This window comes from Ceratotherium simum, chromosome 19 (assembly GCF_057802395.1).
Source record: "Ceratotherium simum simum isolate JZ-2026a chromosome 19, ASM5780239v1, whole genome shotgun sequence".
Lineage (NCBI taxonomy): Eukaryota > Metazoa > Chordata > Mammalia > Perissodactyla > Rhinocerotidae > Ceratotherium > Ceratotherium simum.
In genome coordinates, this window is record NC_141918.1 from 35,213,631 (window position 1) to 35,223,159 (window position 9,529).

The 9,529-nt window shown below is 41.6% G+C and overlaps 1 long non-coding RNA gene across 1 annotated transcript in view; it reads right to left on the minus strand.

The window, feature by feature from the left end:
• LOC147914529 (uncharacterized) overlaps positions 1-7,006 on the minus strand; it is a 39,610-nt gene extending 32,604 nt beyond the window's left edge. Inside the window, exon 1 of the long non-coding RNA XR_015555262.1 lies at positions 6,909-7,006. This is a non-coding gene — a long non-coding RNA (uncharacterized LOC147914529). The remainder of the gene's footprint in view (positions 1-6,908) is intronic.
• Between the last annotated feature and the right edge of the window lie 2,523 nt (positions 7,007-9,529).

Sequence of the window (9,529 nt, forward strand, 5' to 3'; positions counted from 1 at the left end):
AGGAGACTTTCAACTCTCAAAACATCCTTTTTTCGTCTACCCTGTAGGTTTGCCCACAGAGTTAAACATTTGGAAAAACATTTTGCCAAAAAAAAATGAAATGCTTGTTCATGGGAAATCTTTACTCCACCCAGGAAAAGATAAATGGTACTTAAAAACTACTCTTTAAGAGTGAGATGTTTATTGAAATAAGGGAGGCTAATTGTCAAAAATGATGAGAAACAAATGTAAAAAGCCCTGTGTTTGGAACTCTGGCCACATGGAGCATTTAGACAAGCATATGCTGTGTTTCAAAAGAAGAGGCACAGTTTCAGAAGTTGCCATTTTTTGGAAAAAATGTTCAGTGTAAGAGTGAAAAAAAGAACATGGCTGCCAAGGAACATGGAACAAGAAACAAGGAACGTGGATGCCAAAGTTATGTTTTCTGAAATGTTGGAGTTCCACTTTCATATCTGTTTATCTTTTTGATGATATTCCATGACATCACAGACCAGCCCTGCTGGAGACATGTGCTAACGGGGCTGGTCTGCGAGAGCTGCTGGAGATAGCACAGAATTCTCTATGGATATGAGACATATAGCTCTGCTTGCCCAACTTCTCAATCTTTCCAAGGTTTTGCCATTAATTTCCAGAGCACCACAGAATTGGGTTTCTCAAACTTGGCATTATTGAATTTTTGAGAGGCTAATTCTTTATTGAGAGAAGGCTGTCTTGCACATTTTAGGATGTTTAGCAGCACCTCACAACCCCGGCCTCTATACATGAGATGCCAGTAGCAGCTCCCACCCAGTCATGACAACCAAAAATGTCTCTAGACATTTCCATACGTGCCCAGGGTGATGGGGAGTGGGCAGAATTGCCTCTAATTGAAGTCTGCTGCTCTAGAGGATAAAACATTCATTTCGGGTTCTCAGATAAACTATGTATTGTATATTGGCAAATGTATTTAGCAAAGATACAAACTTCATGAGACCAGGACAAAACAACCTGGTCTTAGATGGACCCCGCTGAAAAGGACCAGTAAATTGATGATCCTGCAATTCCTTTCAGGTAACAGCACTGTTTCTGGTGCTTCCACAGATTTTGGTCCGGGCTCCATCTCTTGCCACTGGTGTGACCAAGGGCTTGTTATCTGACCTCTCTAAACCTCAGTTTTCCTCATCACAAAATGGGGTCAATACCTACCTCAGAGGATTGTTGTAAGGATCAAATAAAATAGCATATCTTAATACTCACACTTGGAAATCTCCTAATAAATCATCATTTGTTATTATATGGTATAATTCATATTCAGGTTCAATGAAGCAGGTATGTTATCCTTTTTTTAAAACCACTAACCCAATCAGGACTGACAGATCTCATTAAATAGAAAAAGTCTGAATAATCACACAGTAGAAGCTACAAATAATTAGAGCTCTTTCCAGCTTTTATTTTGACTTGCCTTTAGTTACCCTCGTGTTGGACGCACATTAGTCATTTGTTTCTGTGCCATCAGCCCACAGTTTTTGTTTTCAGTGGGAGTGCCCCATAAAATAGTCAACATCAACTTAACTTCAGTTTGACAAACCACAGAGTTGTTTTAATAAACACACAACATGCTGAGCTGTGTGCATTTAGGAACGGGTGAACATTGACCAAGATTATCCTATTTGGGGGCCCACCCAGTCACCATAACCCAATCAAAGTGTTCGCCTGAAATCATGGAGGGATTCAGATTGTTCAAAGCTTCACTGTAAACAGAAATACACCAGCTACAGGAGAGAAGATGGGAAGGACTCTCACAGCAGGCAAGAGCAGACAATGATTCAAGTGACAAGAAGAAACAGGCCCAACAGGAGTGTCTTCTGATCATTTCTGCTGAAATTTTCCCAAAGACCATGCTGCTCAGGATTGTGAAAGAGAACCAATGACTACTATGAGAAACAAAATACTCTTCGTTACAAAAGCTTCCCAGAGGGATTAGGATGCTTACAACACTTGGAGAGTGGCCAAGCCAGCGTAAATTCCAGCACAGCGCGGAGAAGTGATCAAGTTTACAACCATGGTCTGTACATAGGACAAGCACGCCAAATAGCTCCATAAGAGTGGCGTTTACTGGAAAGCCCTTTGGGGGATTCTACAGGGAAGATGATTGCTCATCTACAATCACCTCCATTTGGGTGAGTCTCTGCTTCAACCAGCTGTGCAACCTCAGGAAGGCCTCACCTGAGGAAAACGTCTGGGGTCTTCAACTTGGCGTAACCTGCTAAGCCAAAGAGGTAACCACTATCCCTACCTCCCTTCCAGCCTCATCTCCAACTCAGCGGTGCTTACTCATTTGTACTGGCAAGACCCTCCCAGGAACAAGAAACAGAAATACAACTCAGACCAGCTTAAGCCAAAGAGAAATTTATCGACTCAATGGAAGGAAGAGTTGACTCAGGAAAAGAAGACCCTCAATCAAAGGAAAAAGTGCAATCTCAAACTCCCACATCATAGTGTGTGGGTGGGGTGAGCATTTCTCAGAAGGGGACCACCGTCCTGGGCATACAAAACTATAGCTGTTCACTCCTACATTCAGTCACCTCCCACAGAAAATCTTGAGGGATAGCAATATCAATGCTTTAAATCAGGCCCACTGCCAGCTTTCGTAACTCAAGTATTATTAGATACAGCCAGGCCCATCTGTTTACGTATAATCTATGGCCGTTTTTGCCCTGCAGTGGCAGAGTGAAATAGTTGCTATAAAGGCTGTGGGACCTGAAAAGCCTATATCTGCTATCTGGCTCTTTACAGAAGAAAATGTGCTGACCCCGGCTTTAAATAATTCTCTCAGGGAATATCTAGATTCAAAATCTGGCTTAAGTAAATCTACAATGGTCACAAGTTTAACAAAACCTTCTACTCCCTACATGTTTTCTTTAAAAGAAGATTGGTTGTGTATTTATTCCCGTACTTATCCTAAGATATTTAGTTGTTTATACCTCCTCTTTTTAAAGACTAAAATATATGACGTAATATATTTACATTTTTAAACTTGTCTTGCATTATGTAGATTTGATAATTTATGAACAAATAACTAAGCTTCCCATCATCCTAAACATTGAAGAATCACACGTATTGTGGTTATGATGTCCTGCTTCAACTGTTCTTTTTTTAAATACCCAACAAATTTCAAATCATAAACAGATAAGAAAGATCCTTTCATATACTCAAATCTCTTGCAAAGCCTACAAAGGTTGGACAAGATTTGACAAAAGGAAATGCCTATACTCCCGTTGATTTAATTATTACTGATTAAAATAATCATATTTTCCCCAGGCTTGACTTAGAGGCTCCCGGGATTTGTCTACAACACAAGATTTCAAAAGAGCCTGGTGCTAGAGGCTCTGTAAGGGACTTCCTTCTAGTCTTCATTTTCTCGCTGTAATTGCTAAAATTGCCTGGTAATCAAACTGGATTGTTAGTTCATGGAAAGGCTCTTACGGGTTTCCTAATGAGCTAGGTAGTCTATGCCCTATTTCCTCTGACTTTTCCTCATAATCTGTGACTTAATGACAAAACAGAGGGAGGTAAAAAACAAAATAGGAAGAACATTCTACCCTTTTTTGCCTCTAAGAATTTTCTTGCTGCTACAGTTCAGGTTGTAAGATCATTAGATCTTAAAACAATGGTAAAATTTAACTTTAAAAAAAAAAGGTTCATTTTATTTCAAAAGCAACTAACCAAAACATTTATTGGGGGTCTGCTATATTCAAGCAAAGGGCCGTTTGTTTGAGGCAGTGGAGGTTATAAGAATGTCTAAGACAACAACATCCTTCAAGAAACTCCTGATCTCGGAGGAAGATAAACAGGTATACCACAAATCATACAGCGAATCACACTTTGAAAATAAAAGTTTTGATGGAGGAAAAGCAAAGTGCTATGAGAACATAGTATAAAAAGCAATAAATTCCAAATGAGGAAAGGTGCAGGCAGCTAGAAAATGTTTCACTGGGAACATGCATTGGAATTCAGTCTTAAAACTTCTGATGTGTTTAAAAAGGTAGAGACGTGGGCCCAGGTTCACTGCACTTCAAGGAGAATGAATATCATGAATAAAGGCAGAGAGATGTGTGCGCCTCTTTTAATCACCTATATTGCATTGAAATTACTAGTTTCTGGGTCTGCCTTTCCCATCAAACCTTAAGTTCCTAAGAAGGGGCCACATCTGCATCATCACATGGGTGTCCCTTGAATTCAGCAATGAATCTATCATGTGATGCAATCCCTTCCTTATTTAACTTATTCCAGTTGCATTCACTTTTTCCAAAATTCAAGCTTTTAAAAAAACTATAAATTTTAATCCCAGTCTGAATCTTACCAGCTTACCAGGATGCTATATTTAACTTCTCAGATCCTCAGTTTCCTAATCTACAAATTGGAAATTGGAGGGTGGGGGGCATGTCAGGGGAAGAGTAATAATACATCACAGAGACCAGGGTAAAATAAGACAACTTATATCAGGTGCGTAACTCCATGTTGGACCCAGAGATAATTAATTTGGCTTCATTTCTTTTCTCTTAAAATAAAGAGCAGTAACTGTTTTCCACGTGCTCCACACTAACATAGAAATTTCTAAAACTGTGTCCCAAGGACCTGTTTCCCCTGTAAGTGTTCCATAATTGACTGCATTTGGGGAATGTTGTAGGCCATGGTCCTCTCCTGGCACATCAGTATATTAAAGGCACAAAGTCCTGCAGGGGGTCAGCCCGGGGTGAAGTTCGGTGCTCTGCTTCAGCGGCCTGGCCAGGGTTCTTGGGTTCGGATCCCAGGCATGGACCTACACCACTCATCACCCATGCTGTGGTGGCAACCCACATATGAAGTAGAGGAAAACTGACATAGATGTTAGCTCAGGGCTAATCTTCTTCAAGCAAAAAATAAAAATAGAGGAGGAAGATTGGTAACAGCTGTTAGCTCAGGTCGAATCTTCCTCAGAAAAAAAAAGAAAAGAAGTCCTACAGTAAGCAAGTCTGTTCAGCTTTACTTCTCTCAATAAGTCCTTCAAACTTATTTGACCACATAGTTTTTCCCCATCATACAAGCACCCATCGAGATATACTTTCTGAGCTCAGATCTAAACAGGACATTCTGGGCCCATCACTTTCATTCTACCCCCCACCCCACAAATATTCTTGCCCTTATTCACATCTAATTGCATAAGTAGAGAGAGCAGAAAGGTAATTTTTTGTTTTGTTTTGTTTCCTGGCTCTGCATAGCTGTTTTACTACACCACGTGTCCTGTTCTCTTAAATATGAATTAAAGACTCCTCCTTGCATTAATGTTGAACACTTTTTAAAAACCAAAGCAAAATAATTAAGGGCCATGTTATTTTAAGGTTTAGTTTATAGTTTTGTCTTTTTTTATTTTTTTAATCTGAACTATTTGGGTGTATTCACTTATTTTTAACACAGAGATTTAAAAAAATGTTTCAGAAAAATCTCCTTAATGACTCACACCACCCATGGCTGTCTGGGATCCTCATCCCTACCCCCTGCCACCAGCACTGAAAACAACCCAGCATTGTTATCATTTGTCATTCGGCACTGGCTCATGTGTCCACGTGGGATTCAGTCTTCTTTCATCGCTGTTTCAGTTTTCACTGATTTTATTTTCCCTCTTATCCATTAGTCCCAGCCTGAGGATATTTTTGTCTTGCGACAAATACGCTATATAATAATGATGCCTCTTCTCTCACATTGTGAAACTGGTAAAATAGAAATATCTCTTTCAGAAGTCAGAACTCTAGTAAAAACACGCCAGAAAGCTTTTCTCAAAGGAGTAAAAAACATTAGTAGCATAACATAAAATATAGAAATACATTTTTAAAAATTTTAATGGAAAATATTTTTACCTTCCACTTGCTCTGTGTTAGTGTCCCGTACCAGAATCTAAGTTCCTCAGTAGCTGAAATAACATCTAATGTATCTTTTTACCCCCAGGGCTTAGCATACTGTCTTGTACATAATGTGCTCTCAAATATTACTTATTGAGTGGAACTGAATTTATCTCTTTAAAGAGTTAAGTTTTCCAGGGGGAGTTGTTTCCAGGAACACCTGGATCTTTGAAGAGTAATGAACTCTAATTGCCTATCAACTTGCTGAGTCTTCACATGCCTGGGATCCGAGTAAATCTGTAGGAAAAAAAATGTGACCCAAATGTGACCCTGAAACTCAAACCATTCTTGACACTTAAACACCCAAGGGAAAACAAAATGTATTTTATATTTGTGTTAGAAATTCTCTTAGTTTGGTAAATAACATCTTGATTATCCAGAACTAACAAATCATGTTTTTACTAGAGTTCTGACTTCTGAAAGAGATATTTCTATTTTACTAGTTTCACAATGTGAGAGAAAAGGTGTCATTATCACATATAATATTTCTCACAAGATGAGACTATCCTCAGGCTGGGAGTAATGGATAATCTTGCTGTTCTCAACTTTCAGGAGAAAGGAGTGAGGAGGAGAGAAAGAAACAGAAGAGTCGGGGGAGGAGGAGAGATAGAGAGAGAGGGAAGTGGGAAGGGAGGAAGGGGGGAAAGTAGAAAGGAAGGAAGGAAGGAAGATGTTATCAAGGTTTGCTGGTTTATTTGTTTCAAACAACTTTGACCATTTGTCCAATAAATCAAATTGAATTTCTGTAATCAGTTTTTCTCTAACCTCAGTATTGTACAGTCACCTTCAAAAGGGAAAATTTTGATAATAAACTTATCTTTACTGTCAATCCATTATCAGTAAAATTCAATAGTGAACCCCCAATTATAAGAAGGTAAAAAAATGAATATCACTGATTTTTAAATATCTTTTTCTTGTGTTTGCTTCTATATTTACTGCTGTTGAGTTTTACAAGGTGCCTTATCATACAAAGCCAAGAAAGATCCGTACCTGACATTTGCTCAGAGCCTGCATTTTGTGAGGATGGCACTGACTGCTTCTGCTCAGGCTCTTTTCAGTGGAACATGTCTGTACTTCTGTGTGCCAAGGGAAGTCCCCAAACTCCCATGACTTCTCTCTAACCAATTATAGTAAAACAGTCTTTTGCATAGTACTCCATGATATCATTTGGCCTTCACGTAGCAAAAACATAGAGTTTATTTACATAGTAAGTCCACTCTTATTTTTTTCTTTATTACTCCATAAGAGTAAGTACCCAATTTCATTTTTATGGTGTTAAATCAAAATTTCAATTTCTTAAGTAATTTAAGAAAGTCTCAGTCAAAGAAAGGCTTTTCTATTGCAAATCATCACCTCAAAAGAAAAGTTCTGGAGGGGAGTCAAGATGGCGGCGTAGGCAGACTCTGAACTCACCTCCTCCCGTGGACACAGCCAATTTACAACTACTCGTGGAAAAATTACCCCTGACACAGAACTGAAAACTGGATGAGAGGAACTCCTGCAACAACGGACAATCCTAACTGAGGTGGAAGAGGCAGAGACTCCTTTCTGGAGAGGAAAAACGCCGCCTTCACCAGCCGCCAGCGTCACGGCCGCCGGGAGCAGCTCACAGGTACGCAGCCTCCTTGGAGGCGCGGGGTCCTGAGCCGGGAGCGCCCCCGCTGTGGGCATTTTGTGGACCCAGCACAATCGAGACCAGCGGCATAATATCTGACTGTACCTGCTACTAAAGCATTGGGGAGCACCCCCAGACAACCGGGTTCACAAAGAAACTAAAACTGGCTCTTAAAGGGCCCGCGCACAAACTCACCCGTTCCAGAAAGCATCCTAAAATCACCAGAAAGAAAGGTGCACAGTGCTTTGGTGACAAGAGACTCACCTAATAGGCCCTGAGTGCATCTTGGTGAGGGGTGAGACCTCTCCAGGGACTGGGACATTGGCGGTGGCCATTGTTGTGGCCCGGTGTGGACGTGCTGACACAGACGCCATTGGAGTTCTCCCTGAGGCCTGCTAGCCCAGGGTCTGCTCCACCCGCTAGAGCACCGATTTATTCCAGCTCAGCCAGGGCAGGCAGCCCACCCTAGAGACTGGCCCCACCCAACAACAAGCCCTCAGGCAACGTGTGGGCCTGCATAGATTGGTGACTGGATTCTCTGCAGCCTGGCAACTGAGCCGACTTGAGCGGCGCAGGATGTGTACAAGAAGCGGGTGAAGAGTGTGGGGCTCCCGCTGTGGAGAGACTGGGTCCGCTTGGGAAGGTCGGGGCGCTCACACAGGGCAGGACTGTGTTGACTGTGTGTGTGGACCTGTGGGCAACAGGGCTTGTCAGCTGCAGAAGACTTGTGCTTCTCAAAGACCCACATAGGAGGTTTGCCCCACCTTCCAAAGCCTGAAACAATTGGGTGCTCCTGTGCCTGAGGGCAGCCCCACCCAGCTGCAATCCTCAGAGAGTTGACAAGAGACCTAATAGGCTAGAGGCTTACAGCAATTGTAAGGCCCTGAGCCTAACAACCTGCCACGCTGGGGGCCTACTCACTTAAAAGAAATACTGCAACACAAATGTGGTATTAGAACTTACAGCCAACTGTGCTGGGGATCCCCACACCTGATAAAGAGACTGAAGGGCACACAACAACCACAAGCAGCTGAGCATTACAACAGCTGGCCAGGAGCATAACTCAGCCTCCCTGGGCACCTATAGGGAGAGCTAACAGGCCACAATAGAAGGACACACGTAGCCCACATAGGGGCCACCCCTGGAACATTGAGAACTGAGGGAAGCACACTGGAAGCCTCCTAAGGCATCACTTACATAAGGTCACCTATCCAAGAGCAGGAGACGTAGCTGACCTACCTAAGACATAGACACAAGCACAGGGAAAGAGGCAAAATGAGGAGGCAAAGGAATACATTCCAAGTAAGGGAACAGGACAAAACCCCAGAAAAGGAACTAAGTGAAACAGAAATGAGCAACCTACCCGACAGAGAGTTCAAACTAAGAGTGTTAAGGATGCTCACTGATCTGGGGAGAAGAATAGATGAACTCAGTGAGAATGTCAACAAAGAAATGGAAGATATAAAAAAGAACCAATCAGAAATGACGAATACAATACTGGAAATGAAAAATTCATTAGAGGGACTCAAAAGCAGAGTAGAGGATACAGAAGAACGGATCTGTGAGCTGGAAGAAAGACTAGAAGAAATTACCCAAGGTGAACAGGTAAAAGAGAAAAGAATTAAAAAGAGTGAGGACAGTCTAAGGGACCTCTGGGACATCAAGTGCACTAACATCCGTGTTATAGGTGTCCTGGAAGGAGAAGAGCGAGACAAGGGGGCAGAGAATCTATTTCAAGAAATAATAGATGAAAACTTCCCTAACCTAAGGAAGGAAACAGACATCCAGGTACAGGAGGCACAGAGAGTCCCAAACAAGATAAACCCAAAGAGGCCCACACCAAGACACATCATAATCAAAATGTCCAGAATTAAAGATAAAGAGAGAATCCTAAAAGCCACAAGAGAATGTCAAGTTAAATACAAAGGAAACCCCATAAGGCTATCAGCTGACTTCTCAGCAGAAACCTTAAGGGCTAGAAGAGAATGGCACGATA